At 50.3% G+C, this 15,520-nt stretch overlaps 1 pseudogene; it reads right to left on the minus strand.

Moving 5' to 3' along the window:
- Positions 1-3,887: 3,887 nt before the first annotated feature.
- LOC141975325 (putative adhesion G protein-coupled receptor E4P) lies at positions 3,888-15,165 on the minus strand (annotated as a pseudogene).
- Positions 15,166-15,520: the final 355 nt, after the last annotated feature.

The following is a 15,520-nucleotide window of genomic DNA, read 5'->3' on the forward strand; positions in this document are numbered from 1 at the left end:
GCACTCACACCATCTGCAGCTGTGACCATCTCTCCAGCTTCGCACTGCTGATGGGTCACACCGGAGTGGAGGTATCTCAGTGTCTCAGATCAAAGGGCTCAGATCAAAGGGCTGGACTCTGAGCTCCTTACTTGGACAAAATCAGTGGGAATTTTTTCTGAATGACCGCTGAGTAGGAACCTCAGGGTATATCTGAGGTGCCTAGAGTAGCCCACACTGAAAATGCCAAGGTCACGGAAGGCTGCAAAAAGGAGAGCAGATTTCCCCAAAACTGCTGGTTAACACTGGAGTTAGAATCACCAACCAGTCACAATCTGTGCTCCAGATCCCCAACACTGGTTATTGAGAAGCTGAAAAAAAGAAATCACACAGCCCCCTTTACTGCATTCCATGCTGCCAGTCAATCCTTTAGTATCTAAAACTAAAGGTTTTTGTTATAAATGAAAAGAAAAGAAAGAGAAGAGAGTTGTTAAATGATCAAAGCAATCCGATACATATGACTTCAAGGTCCATATATCAGGTTCTTAGCAGCGATGGTGAGTTTGCTGGCTTGTAAAGTCCCTCTGGAACACACCCAAAGCTTAAATGGGTCTATCAGACCTCTGTTCAAAGCTTCAGTTTGTCGAGAAGTTACACCAGAGGTGAGAAGCAGGATTGAAGACAAAATGGAGGTGATGCAGCTGCCTTTTTCTTTCCTTTTCCATGTGGCTTGTACTTCCTCTGTCCCAAAGAGAAGATCACAGCACATGGGCATGGAAAGGTACTTGGAGTCCCCTGTTCACAGGCATGTCCCTACATGTCCTGCTGACTCTTGGGCATAGCCCCTGGCTTCTCTCAATGCGTTCATTCTAGAGCTCAGCAATTCTCAAACTTTAGGAACCTGAGGACCCCCATTTTGATTTAAAATTTTTCGCAGACCCCCAACCCCCCTGTTCAGCCCCAGGCCCCACCCCCATTCCATCTATTCCCCTAAGGCCCCACCCCACCTCTTCCCGCCCCCCGTCCACCCCTGCTCCTCCTCTTCCCTGTGTCCGCCCCCTCCCCCGAGCGCCCCCCATGCCCACTCCTTCCCCTCCCTCCCAGTGCCTCCTGAACGCTGCTGAACAGCTGTTCCCCGGCATGCCGAAGGCACTGGGAGGGAGGTGGAGGACTCGGTCAGCAGGGTCTTCGGACCCCCTGGAGTGGCCTCGCGGACCCCCGTTTGAGAAACGCTGGTATGTTACACTAATAAAAATTATACCAACAGGATCTTGTAAGAGGGACAAGGCAAATTGCCACGTTTATTGTAAATACAACAAAATATTCCTATATGCAATTTCTATATAGATCCATTCACACACAGACATTCACACACAGATTCTACATAAAGGCTGTTATAGTTACCCGCCTAGATGTTGCTCATGCCAAGCCACTGGCCAGGTGGCCTGGACATGAGAGTGGAGCTGAGTCGTTGTCAGATGCGCATCCGATGCTCCTGGAGGGTGGTCGTAGAACCAGACTCAAAGAACAGATGAAGTGTGGGCGGGGCCACAGGCAGAAGAGGTGGGCTGGGGAGCTACCCTGGGAAAGTACCAGATTAAATCTGGTAAAGTCAGCAAAAATGGTCATGGCCTATTTATTCACCATTGTCAACAGCCTGCAGGGAGCCTTCATCTTCCTGGTGCACTGTCTCCTCAATCGACAGGTAACGCCCATGGCGCGTCATCAGCCACCCAGTGACTTCACGGAACTAGCAGTGGCCTTTCTGAGGGTGTTAGTTACATGATGTAGTGACCATGTCCCTTATTCTCCAGGTGAGAGAGGAGTACAGGAGATGGATGAAAGGCACAAGAAAACCCAGCCCCACAACTCAAACGTTTAGTCCGTCTGTGTCCACTGTCCCTACCAGCACCAAGGTGGTAAGAGATCCTCTATTCTATTCCAATACCAACATGCAAAAGTCGCATCCATCTGGGTCTGTCAGAGCTGCTGAGATGCCTTATCCCCTGAGTGACACATGCTTGTTTTAACCCATCTGAGAACGGCATTGGGAGTCTTAGTGAGGTTCAATTGCATCCAAATCAAGGGGGAATCCCAGGTCTCCTAGAACCCAGCACAGAACTCCTCTTTTCTTGCGCACCTCCACGTTCCCTTCCCTTTGCTTCTTTGCAAGCTCCATGCATCACTCGCTGTGGAATGGGCTGGGATACAAATTCAGGTAATTATCCAACTGGGGAATTTTGCAAACCAAAACCTGGGTGGAAATCTTCCCAGTGCAGATGGGCCAGGCCAACGAAGAGTTAGCACTGGATGGAATTTCGTCTGGCTCCGTTACCTCTACTGGGAAAGGATTCAGAAGCTTTCTCTGGAGCGAAAAGTGGAGACTTATAGCTGGGAAAAATCTCCCTATTCCAGTCCCAGCACGAGACATCACAACCTTTGTCTGGAAGTACACATTTCTGGTTTATTTAGAGCAGCCTCTATTAAGTGCTACTTTATGGCTTACCTGTGCATGGGTTGCGGAAGGGAGCGGGCTTTGTCTTCACTTGTTTAGTTATTTTCCTGCACGTGATGTCACTTCAGTGGAGGCTGGCTGAATTTTGCAGACTCTGCACTATTCCTGAATGAGGACCCAGTCCTGATCCCATTGAAGTTGACTGGAGTTTTCCCATGGGATTTGCACTCAATGTGTATTTGTTTTGCTGGCAGGTGAGTTGGGGAGAGCCCTCCACTTCATCTCCATGAAACAATCATCTCTCCAACCAACAATGTTTATCGTACAGCCGGCTTTGCTGTGCCAGCGGGGCAGTTGCCGTTCTTCATCCCAACTACATACAAAACCTGGAAGGGGAAGCGGGATTGGACAAAATCCTCTCTCTAATCCAAATCCAAAACTCCTACTGAATTCAAAGTCCACCCTAGGGTTTTAGCTGCGTGTGTCTCCCAGATTTAAAGGGCCAGATCCCAGGTCAGAGAGCAGTTATTTCTTAGGGAAAGCACAACATGTGGGGGAGTTGGAGGGTGGGAGGCGATTTGCAGAGCACTTGCGTGCTGTGTGTGTGAGCTAGCTCTGCTGTTTCACTGTAATGTGTAAATAATAAAATAACCTGCTTATGGACCTTGGTTGCTTCTTTGGTTTGAGGTTTTGCTATCAGGTTCTGCCTGTCCTGGAAACCTAAGGCCCAATTCTAAAGCCTCTTTATGCCAACCTGGCAGTGTAAAGGGGCTTTAAAGTGGGCAGAAAGGGCCCTGTGATTAGCCCTCCTGGGCAGGAGTCCTTCCTGGATGCTGTAGAGCTGGCATAAAATCTCTCCATTAGCCCTGCTCCCAGCCACTGGCAAGGGGTTTGTGACTGGTGGGGTGGAGGCTGCTGAGGGCATGGCTGAAGCACACTGCTTCGTGGCTATTTTCTGCTTCCCAAGGCCCCGAAGGACCCTTGGAAATGCATGAGTTTACACCAGCTAAGGACCTGGCCTGTAACCAAGTTTCAGCTCCAGCGCTCTCACTGCACCACTAAATGCTCTTCTATCTTTTTTTTTTTTAAGGACATTTGTTTCAAACCGTGCTGACCCCGCAGCACTACGAAATTCGCTGATGTCATCGTTCCGTTAGAAACTTCTTCAAACTGAGAGCAGTGACGGTGTCAGCCCACTTCTGTTCGCCATATTTATTTATGTGATCTGGGCACGTACAGTCCCACTGTGCGTGGTGCTGTACATACACACAGTCAGAGACAATCCCTGTCCCAAAGAGCTCACAATTGTTTACTGTCAATGAGAACACAGTGGGAATTCGTTTCCATGGATCTTAGATATGCTGTTCCCCTCCTGTAATCCCTAACACCCTCCGCATGCCAAGGTCCTTCCAAACCAAGGCATTTGACCCTCCAGGGTTGCTTTGTTGCCTTCTCAACTATAGTCTCTGAGAGTGGACACATCTGCGCCGAGGGAGGAGAGTCTGTTTCTCAAGATCCACAGGGTCGGGGCAAAGAACGTCACATTTATCTGTGGAAACAGCTGAAAATATTTCTTGTGAAACGTTTCATCCGGGGCCAATGACTCGAGCTGAGGCAGAGAATGATCCCAGGGGACAGATCTGAACACTGCAGAACCAGGGACCGTTGATCCCCTCTTCTGTAATATCCTCTGGCAGCTCTCGGTCCCTCCCCATGCACGGAGCTGATGGCACAGCCAGGGCTGAGATGGATCAATGGGATCACAGAGGCCAGATTCTGCTTAGAGTTAAAAATGAAGTGACTCCAGCAGGCTAAGTTTACACCAGCGTAACTGAGAGCAGGATCTGAGTCAGAGTTTCCAGCGCCTGTCTTTAGGCTCTTCCCTGCCACTTTCAGGCTGCAACTAATCTCCCCATCCCGGGCTCTGGGAAGAAACCGCATGAACTTTGTCATCTTCACTCCACTCAATGTAGATCCTTTCCCCCACCAAACACTGCATGGTGCAGCCCCTCCCTTCCTCATTCCTTGGGTCAGTAACTGGACTAGACCAAACTCTTGCTGTCCTGAAGGTAAGCTCCCACTGGTTTCTGTGGCAGCTGTGCCCGAGTAAAGGCTCTGGCCTGGGGATACAGCCATACATACAGTTTTATGGGCCATGTTCTCCTCCTGGCTCCTCTGAAATCAGTGGGGTTGGAGAGGTGAGAGGAGAATGGGGCCCTGTGGTTCTGTGAGGTACCCACCAGGATTATGACACAGGCTGGACCCAGGAAGCTCCAACGAAAGGCTCTCTACAGGCTGAGCCAGCAGCTACAGGCAGGGAGGAAGAAGAAGTGCATTATCCCAGCTCAGTGACATTAATATGAGTATATTACCCCTTTTCAGCCACTGGAGTAGAGATGGGGTGTGACGGGTTGGGTCACAGAAACCCCTTTGGGAACCACCACCTGATGTGCTGTGACTACCTCTGAGCGTGTTTTCCCTGGCATCTTGGGACTTCAGTACCTTGCCTGGTTGTGCCAGACACACTAGCCTGCTACAAACACAGACCCAGGTCCAAACCACGTCCCCCAAAAGCTGCAGGCTTTACTGAAAACAGCTTAAGAAGTGCTCCTGTCTCCAACACCCAGATACCCAGTTCCCAATGGGATCCAACCCCCAAATAAATCTGTTTTACTCCATACAAAGCTTATACAGGGTAAACTCATAAATTGTTCGCCTGCTATAACACTGATAGAGAGAGATGCACAGCTGTTTGCCCTCCCAAGTATTAATACATACTCTGGGTTAATTAATAAGTAAAAAGTGATTATATTAAATATAAAAAGTAGGATTAAGTGGTTCCAAGTAATGACAGACAGAACAAAGTGAATTACCAAGTAAAACAAAACAAAAACACACAAGTATAAGCCTAATACAGTAGGAAACTAAATGCAGGTAAATCTCATCCTCAGAGATGTTCCAGTAAGCTTCTTTGACAGACTAGACTCCTTCCTAGTCTGGGTCCAGCAATCACTCACACCCCTGTAGTTACTGTCCTTTGTTCCAGTTTCTTTCAGGCATCTCTTTGGGGTGGGGAAGCTATCTCTTGAGCCAGATGAAGACAAAATGGAGGTGTTTCCAAGGGTCTTACATAGTCTTGCTTATGGGTGGAAACCCCTTGTGTTTTACTATGCAGAATCACAGCTACAAGATGACAGGTTTCAGAGTAGCAGCCATGTTAGTCTGTATTCGCAAAAAGAAAATCCACTGAATGCATCCGAGGAAGTGAGCTGTAGCTCATGAAAGCTTATGCTCAGATAAATTTGTTAGTCTCTAAGGTGCCACAAGTACTCCTTTTCTTTTAGCTACAAGATGGAGTTTTGGAGTCACATGGGCAAGTCACATGTCCATGCATGACTCAGTTCTTTACAGGCCGACACTATTGACTACATGTTAGTTTGAACGTTCCCAGGAAAGCTCAGCTGTGGATTGGCATCTTTCAATGTTCATTGTTAGTTAAGTACTCCTAATTACTTGAATAACCACTTCACACTATGTTGACCACATCTGTTTTATGTGTTTCCTACAGCAAACACTTTAAATACAAGCATAGAGCCAACGCTCATAACTTCATATATAAAAATGATACATGCATACGAATAGGAAGAATACATTCAGTAGAACATAGACTTTGCAAAGATATGTTACATGGCATATGTAGCAAAAACCATATTCCAGTTATGTCGTATATACATTCATAAGCATATTTCTATAAAGCATTATGGGGTGCAATGTCACATGGGGATTGTGTCCTGAAACAAAAAATGGATTAGACTGAAAACATTGAACACGGTCCCAGAGCCAGGTGTGGGCCCCAGTTATACCAGTGTAAATCCAGAGACACTCCATAAGAATCCATGGAGTTAATCCTGATTTACACAGGTGTAAACACTCAGAGCTCAGATACCATGGTGATGGGTGTGGAATAAGAACCTGGGGGGATAGAGAGAGATTAGAGAGACAGAGATGTGAGCAAGTCTGGCCTGCTGGTGCCAACAGAGTATGCAGATTACTCTCTCTCTCTCTGGCAGATGCATGCAGTATTGATGAAGAGCCAGAGACTCAGCTGATGTAAATCGGCTTTGCTGCATTGAAAGTAGGGGAACTACCTGATTTACACCATCCGAGGATATCGCCTGGAGTGTCTAGAAGAAGGCAAACCCTTTTTAGTGGAAGTTCCTCCTGTTAGAGGAGGAAGAAGGGAGAGGGGATCCTAAGGGCTTTGTACACAGGAAGAAAGTTGTTGGTTTCCTATCCACCAGCACCACAAACCCAGCCTGGGACCTAGGAGTCCAGTTAGGATCATTAGTGGGGTGAGGTCTGTAGATGTATGGCAAGTTGGACAACTCATCTATAGCACTCGGGGCAGCTTAGTGTCACTGGGGAGGGTGTGCATTTACTGTCAGGGAGTTCCGTAGCCATCTGGGTTGAATGCTGCAGAAATAGCCACCAGGCTGGGAATCCATAGCCGAACGGGTACATGAATCTCTTCTTGAACCAGCTGGCACTGGTGTAATTCATGACCTTCAGGTTCCCGACGGTGAGGAAGAGGTGCAGCCCCTCCAGGAACATCCAGGTGAAGCAGGCAAGGAAGAGGTAGTGTAGGAAGTCAGCAATGACAGCACATGCCACCAGGGGGAGACAGAGAACCCAGGAACACTGCAGTGGGGAAGGGAAATGCTGAGTATGGGGGAGACCTGCCAGGGGGTCAGACTGGGATTCTTGTTAGCACAGCTCTCCAGTTATCGTGCTCTGTGACTTAGAGACGGCAGGTTCCTCAGTCTATTGAGGGTCCTGTGGCTGCACATTGCTGATATAGGAAGGGAGCAGAGATTAGTGGTTAGAGCAGGGGAGCAGGGCTCAGGGCATCCTGGTTCTGTTTCCAGCCCTGCCACAAATTCCCTGGGTAATAGTGGACAAATCATTTAGTCTCCCTATGCCTCAATTCCTCTCCTGTGACATAGGCAGAGATTTGGCCAAACTCCTGGGGATGGGGAGACTGAGGCTACTGTGCCCAGTTTGAAGGGGCTTAACAGGGGGTGGAAACATCCCCCTGGGGAATCCCCTCTCTATCCTGCACAGCCAGAATCCAGGGAGCACAAAGGGGTTCAAAGCCACACACCCCAGCTCTGTTGTGAGTGTAGAAACAGAGCAGGGGAGAATCAGGCCATACACGACTGCTGGTGCGGGTCACCACGGTGAGGAAGAGCAGGTAGGCCAGGAAGAGGCAGAGCTGCAGGTGGAGAGAAGTGCTGACTGTGATGGGGCAAGGCCAGCTGGCTATAGGAAAGTAGTGGGAGAAAGAATGGCTACGCAGGTGGTGTCGGAGAGAAGGCTTTGGATTCTTTGACCATGGGATTGTGTTCCATGAAGGAGGAGTGCTGGGCAGAGACGGGCTCCATCTTACGAAGAGAGGGAAGAGCATCTTTGCAAGCAGGCTGGCTAATCTAGTAAGGAGGGCTTTAAAGGTTCACCGGGGGAAGGAGACCAAAGCCCTGAGGTAAGTGGGAAAACGGGATACCGGGAGGAAGCACAGGCAGGAACGTCTGTGAGGGGAGGGCTCCTGCCTCATACTGAGAATGAGGGGCGATCAGCAGGTTCTCTCAAGTGCTTATATACGAATGCACAAAGCCTTGGAAACAAGCAGGGAGAACTGGAGGTCCTGGTGATGTCAGGGAATTATGACGTGATTGGAATAACAGAGACTTGGTGGGATAACTCACATGACTGGAGTACTGTCATGGATGGTTATAAACTGTTCAGGAAGGACAGGCAGGGCAGAAAAGGTGGGGGAGTAGCACTGTATGTAAGGGAGCAGTATGACTGCTTAGAGCTCCGGTACGAAACTGCAGAAAAACCTGAGTGTCTCTGGATTAAGTTTAGAAGTGTGAGCAACAAGAGTGACGTAGTGGTGGGAAGTCTGCTATAGACCACCGGATCAGGGGGATGAGGTGGATGAGGCTTTCTTCCGGCAACTCGCAGAAGCTACTAGATCGCACGCCCTGGTTCTCATGGGTGACTTTAATTTTCCTGATATTTGCTGGGAGAGCAATACAGCGGTGCATAGACAATCCAGGAAGTTTTTGGAAAGCGTAGGGGACAATTTCCTGGTGCAAGTGCTAGACGAGCCAACTAGGGGGGAGCTTTTCTTGACCTCCTGCTCACAAACAGGGAAGAATTAGTGGGGGAAGCAAAAGTGGATGGGAATCTGGGAGGCAGTGACCATGAGTTGGTCGAGTTCAGGATCCTGACACAGGGAAGAAAGGTAAGCAGCAGGATACGGACCCTGGACTTCAGGAAAGCAGACTTTGACTCCCTCAGGGAGCAGATGGGTAAGATCCCCTGGGGGACTAACATGAAGGGGAAAGGAGTCCAGGAGAGCTGGCTGTATTTCAAGGAATCCTTGTTGAGGTTACAGGGACAAACCATCCCGATGAGCGGAAAGAATAGTAAATATGGCAGGCAACCCAGCTTGGCTTAATGGTGAAATCCTAGCGGATCTTAAACATAAAAAAGAAGCTTACAAGAAGTGGAAGGTTGGACATATGACCAGGGAAGAGTATAAAAATATTGCTCGGGCATATAGGAATGAAATCAGGAGGGCCAAATCGCACCTGGAGCTGCAGCTAGCAAGAGATGTCAAGAGTAACAAGAAGGGTTTCTTCAGGTATGTTGGCAACAAGAAGAAAGCCAAGGAAAGTGTGGGCCCCTTACTGAATGAGGGAGGCAACCTAGGGACAGAGGATGTGGAAAAAGCTAATGTGCTCAATGCTTTTTTTGCCTCTGTCTTCACTAACAAGGACAGCTCCCAGACTGCTGCGCTGGGCATCGCAACATGGGGAGTAGATGGCCAGCCCTCTGTGGAGAAAGAGGTGGTTAGGGACTATTTAGAAAAGCTGGACGTGCACATGTCCATGGGGCCGGACGAGTTGCATCCGAGAGTGCTAAAGGAATTGGCGGATGTGATTGCAGAGCCATTGGCCATTATCTTTGAAAACTTGTGGCGAACGGGGGAAGTCCCAGATGACTGGAAAAAGGCTAATGTAGTGCCAATCTTTAAAAAAGGGAAGAAGGAGGATCCTGGGAACTACAGGCCAGTCAGCCTCACCTCAGTCCCTGGAAAAATCATGGAGCAGGTCCTCAAGGAATCAATCCTGAAGCACTTACACGAGAGGAAAGTGATCAGGAACAGTCAGCATGGATTCACCAAGGGAAGGTCATGCCTGACTAATCTAATCGCCTTCTATGATGAGATTACTGATTCTGTGGATGAAGGGAAAGCAGTGGATGTATTGTTTCTTGACTTTAGCAAAGCTTTTGACACAGTCTCCCACAGTATTCTTGTCAGCAAGTTAAAGAAGTATGGGCTGGATGAATGTACTATAAGGTGGGTAGAAAGTTGGCTGGATTGTCGGGCTCAACGGGTAGTGATCAATGGCTCCATGTCTAGTTGGCAGCCGGTGTCAAGTGGAGTGCCCCAGGGGTCGGTCCTGGGGCCAGTTTTGTTCAATATCTTCATAAATGATCTGGAGGATGGTGTGGATTGCACTCTTAGCAAATTTGCGGATGATGCTAAACTGGGAGGAGTGGTAGATACGTTGGAGGGCAGAGATAGGATACAGAGGGACCTAGACAAATTGGAGGATTGGGCCAAAAGAAACCTGATGAGGTTCAATAAGGATAAGTGCAGGGTCCTGCACTTAGGACAGAAGAACCCAATGCACAGCTACAGACTAGGGACCGAATGGCTAGGCAGCAGTTCTGCGGAAAAGGACCTAGGGGTGACAGTGGACGAGAAGCTGGATATGAGTCAGCAGTGTGCCCTTGTTGCCAAGAAGGCCAATGGCATTTTGGGATGTATAAGTAGGGGCATAGCGAGCAGATCGAGGGACGTGATCGTTCCCCTCTATTCTACATTGGTGAGGCCTCATCTGGTGTCCAGTTTTGGGCCCCACACTACAAGAAGGATGTGGATAAATTGGAGAGAATCCAGCGAAGGGCAACAAAAATGATTAGGGGTCTGGAACACATGACTTATGAGGAGAGGCTGAGGGAACTGGGATTGTTTAGTCTGCAGAAGAGAAGAATGAGGGGGGATTTGATAAGTGCTTTCAACTACCTGAGAGGTGGTTCCAAAGAGGATGGCTCTAGACTATTCTCAGTGGTAGAAGATGACAGGACAAGGAGTAATGGTCTCAAGTTGCAGTGGGGGAGGTTTAGGTTGGATATTAGGAAAAACTTTTTCACTAGGAGGGTGGTGAAACACTGGAATGCGTTACCTAGGGAGGTGGTAGAATCTCCTTCCTTAGAAGTTTTTAAGGTCAGGCTTGACAAAGCCCTGGCTGGGATGATTTAATTGGGGATTGGTCCTGCTTTGAGCAGGGGGTTGGACTAGATGACCTCCTGAGGTCCCTTCCAATGCTGATATTCTATGATTCTATGATTCTATGAAAGATATATTAGCCCAGGCTAAACAAATCCCTGTTACCAGGGTAAGCAAATGGCAGTTGCTCCAGATCAATTAAGGCACCTGGGGCCAATTAAGATCCTTCCAGAAAGCAGGTAAGATAGCTAGGTTGTTTGGGACACCTGAAACCAATCAGGGGCTGGCTGAAACTAGTTAAAAGCCTCCCAGTTAGTCAGGTGGGGGCGCATGTGTCAGGAGTTGTAGGAGGAAGCCGCGCTGCTGGAGAAATGGAGCAGTACAAACCCTATCAGGCACAAGGAAGGAGGCCCTGAGGTAAGCATGATGTAGATCTTGAGGAAGTGGGGGCTGCTGTGGGGAAGTGGCCGAGGGAATCGTACTTGTCCTGTTTCCAAAAAGTCAGCTACCAAGAGCTGCTACTATCAGGAGCCTGGAGTAGAGGGTGGGTCCAGGCTTCCCTGTCCCTTCCCTGACTAATCACTGAGACTGGGAGATGACAGAGACTGTGTGAGGGAGTGTAGCTTCTCCTCCCCTTCCTTGTTGGCTTATGATGCAAATGGCTCAGTAGGCTATGACCCTTGCCTCTAGAGGGAGAAGGGCTATGTAGAGGGTCACATGAGCTCTGAGGCTAGCGTAATCTGCCAGGAAGCACAGGACCCACTGAGACAAGGTCAGAGCTTTGCCACATGACGTTGTGGATGGAGCGGCACATGAAGAAGGTGAGGATGGTGAGGAGGAGGCACAGCAGGGAGAGGGTCAGTCCCACATAGGAGACGATGGTCAGTGGGGAATTCTCCTGTAACACAGCAAAGGGAGAATCACCAGTGAGCCCAGCCCAGCCCCCTCAGCCCTGAGATCCTGAGGTTCCTACTCAGATGTTACCCCAGCAAAGCCACCAATGGCTCAGGGTCCAGCCCTTTGATCTGAGTCTGAGAGTGAGATACCTGCACTGTTGTGGGACCCAAAAGGAGAGCGAAGCTGGAGAGATGGTCACAGCTGCAGGTGGTGTGAGTGCTGTTTGTGTGCAGAGCAGTTCCCCACGGCTCTCCCCATGCAGCACCCAGTGCCCATGGATCATTTCATGATGACAGTGGAGAGAGAACTCCGATCCCAGAGCTCTAAAAGCAAAGGCCCTGCTACCTGAGATCCCTTGTTAGCTAGCAGACTACAGGGCATGTGGCACATGGCCAAGCCTTTCTCCTTCCATCCAGCATGGGACAGTGGTACAACTCCCCCGCAAGCTGATTTCTGTATCAAAGAAAGCACTGTTTCATGCTGATTCCCTGAAACCCATAAGCTATAGGAAGCTGCTTTCTCATTAGTTTGGATCAGGGGTGATCCAGGGAGAGCTGTTACCCTGGAGCACTTTCCATGATGAATCATAACCCAGTGTGACACGGTGCAAACCATCGTAACCTCCCCCAGTAAAACAGCTCCAGTGCATCAGGAATAAGGAGGTCTCTCCACTTCTCAGACACAGTGGGAGCCCAGAAAGGCAGCACAAATCAAAGGCTCAGCAGATGAGTCCCAGACAGGGAGCAAAGTGAGGGATCCCCACACCTCTCTATGGTGCAGGGTCAAGTTCACAGGTTTGGAGAGGTGAAGGGGTCTCCCATCTCCGATGGCCCCACTCACCACCCTGGAGTTCAGCTGAACATTCCTCAGCTTCTCACCAGCTGGTAGATTCCCCTCACTGAGAAATGTCTTGTTAATGATGGAGTCTGGGGTGGAATAAGTAATACAAGCAACAGCCGTGAAACCTGTTGGAACAGGAGATGATACCTCGTTCTGGACATAAGGATGCTGAAGTTGAAGAAAGAGCCAGCCAGGTGCAGCTAACAGGGGAATTTCAGAGAGCATAGCTGCAGAGCCTATGGTTGGAGCTAGAGGGACTTGGTGAGCTGTTTGGTGGTGGTTTGTCTCCATGTAGCTGGAATTTGGGGCCCCTGGAGAGGTCGGGTGAGAGAAGTCTGTTCTTGTGTCTGTGGGGGGCAGAAGAAGAACCACCATCTGGAAGCTGAAGCCAGACAAAATGAAACTGGATATCAGACACCACAGCGAGAGCAGTTAACCATTGGAACAAACTCCCAAGGGAAGCAGTGGATTCTCCACCCCATGCTGTCTTCAAATCCAGACCGACTGCCCTTCTGGAAGGCACCAGGCAATTTAGACAAGCACAAGTTTTTGGGCTCAATTCACGGGGCCAGTTCTATGCAGAAGGTAAGACCAGATGATCCAATGGTTCCTTCTGGCCTTAAACTCTATGAGACACCCACTTCATACCACAGAGGCCCTCTGCTGAGCTGTCTCCCCTCGGAGCCCCCACCTCTGTGAGACAAGCAGAAATGAAGGTGTCTGCGCAGTCCCATGGTCAACAGCCTGAGAACCACTGGCACAGTCAGCAAGGTCCCCACTAGTGCTGGAGCCAGAGACGAGGCTCCTGGCCTGGGGATCCATGGGGACAGAGCAAGGATAGAACAGGACGGGGGTTGGGTGCCTGGGAATCACTCTGTGCTGCAGTTTGGTCCCTGGGCATCTCCATCCCCTGGATGGTACCTTGTGTGGTTGCCATGGTGACTGTATCACAAGGAATGTCCATCGTCTCCTCCTGAGCTCTCAGCCTGAGGTCCCGCTGTCTGCACTGCAGTTCCCAGTGACATGCGAGTCTCAGTACCTGGTGGGAGGGAGGGGGGAGAGGAAGTGACAGAGCTTCCCACTGTGAAACCACTTCCCCAGGAATCTGTCCATTCTCGCCCAGATCCTTACCCCTCTCCCACTCTGCCTGGGGTGTGAAGGTCTTCGGGGTTCTTCCCTGTTGGGGAAGGGGATGGTCTGGGGCTCCCCCTCTCTGCCTGCCCTTGGTCCATCTCCCCGTATCCTCTCCCCACATGCTGGCTGTATCTCCCTGGGGGTTCTGCATCCCCTCTGCACTCACCCAGCTGGTGGAGTGGCGTTTGGGGTGGGGGCAGAATGGGGGGAGAAGTGCCTGGCTCAGCATAGCTGATCCTAGGGGCAGACTGCAAGTACTGCATTGAAAACCTCAGGCATTTTCTGATACACCTCAGGGCACTGGCTGGGCTGGATTAAAATTCCTGGGGCAGGGGGCAGTGCTGTTCTGTATCTGTATTGAATGCACTGTATAATCTTCTGTCCCACAGCAGCTGAGAGCCGGATGGCCCCTTCACCTATAGATCCTGTCCTCCCGTTCTGAGTCTTCATCTCTGGAGACTGGAGCTCAGTGGCCAGCATGGCCTTTTTCACGGCCTGCATCAGGAGCGTCACAGCCGATGCCACCTCTCCCTCACTGGCACCGGCCCGGAGGGGGCTGCTGTTCAGGAGGGAGTCGAAAGGGCGAGTTGCTTCCTAGCAATAGGGAAAGACACACCTTGTGAGTGAGGAAACTGGCGGCTCCAGTGCCACATCCCGTGTGGGGACAGTGACGTCACTTGGGAACATTGGGGGTCAGACTAGCCTTTCCCAGCTTGGGGTGCTACACACAAATGGACACTCACCACTAGAAAAAAGAAAAGGAGTACTTGTGGCACCTTTGAGACCAACAAATTTATTTGAGCATAAGTTTTCGTGAGCTACAGCTCACACATCCCCAGTGGAAGGCATAGATATTTTCTGGAGTATCCATCTACACATCCTCCTGCTGTGAGACCCCTACATGAGCTCAGGGGGCACGGGGCTGTGGCGTACACCCAGGGCAGACCCTCTCACCTCCAATGATAACGCAACACTCCCATCTCTGCACGTGGATGTCAAAATCCTTACAGTTGAATTTATGAAGGAGTAACCCCGCAGCTGCGGAGAAACCTCTCACCTGCAATGATAATGCCGCACTCCCATCTCCGCGTCACTGGAGGGGCAGAGTTAAGGTCCTTCGCATGCAGAGGGAGTGAGGGATTGCAGGAGGGTAACAGCATATCTAGGATCCATGGGAACGAATTCCCAGTATGTTGTCATTCACAGTAACCCTGTCCCACACAGGAAAGCAGGGGCCGGTAGCTCCACCCCACTCTGCCTATATCCTCCTGACCCAGTTGCTCTCCAGAGGTTTATTATAACAGGATCTCTCCATCTGCCTTTATCCAGGTTACTGACCTTTAAAGCCATCGCCCAGCTCTTTGTTCTGGGCTGCACATGGAGCTTTGGTCTCCTCCAAGTCGGCCCAGCAGTCATCATCGTCAACAGCCTGCAGGGAGCCTTCATCTTCCTGGGTGCACTGTCTCCTCAATCGCCAGGTAATGCCCGCGCCTGTCATCACCCCTGCAGCACCTTCACCGGCCTCACGGTGGCCATGCCTGATCTCCTCAGAGTTAGTTACATAGTGCAGTGACCGTGTCCCTCACGCTCCAGGTAAGAGTGGCGTACAGGAGATGGATCAAGGGATTCCGAACGTCCAGCACGAAATCTCAGATGTCCGATCTACATGGGCGGCAGGTTTGTATAATTTTTGGTGGTGCCCAAGCAGAGCCGTCCCATCCATAGTATGGATAGGGGCAAACGCCCCAGGCCCCGTGCTTTGGGGAGCCCTGAGCTTCAGGGAGACGCAGGGTCCAGGGCGGCCTGGGGCGGTCAGCAGGTGTCTGGCACCAGCAGCAGCGAGCAACTCGGCC

Source organism: Natator depressus, chromosome 20, assembly GCF_965152275.1.
Source record: "Natator depressus isolate rNatDep1 chromosome 20, rNatDep2.hap1, whole genome shotgun sequence".
NCBI lineage: Eukaryota > Metazoa > Chordata > Testudines > Cheloniidae > Natator > Natator depressus.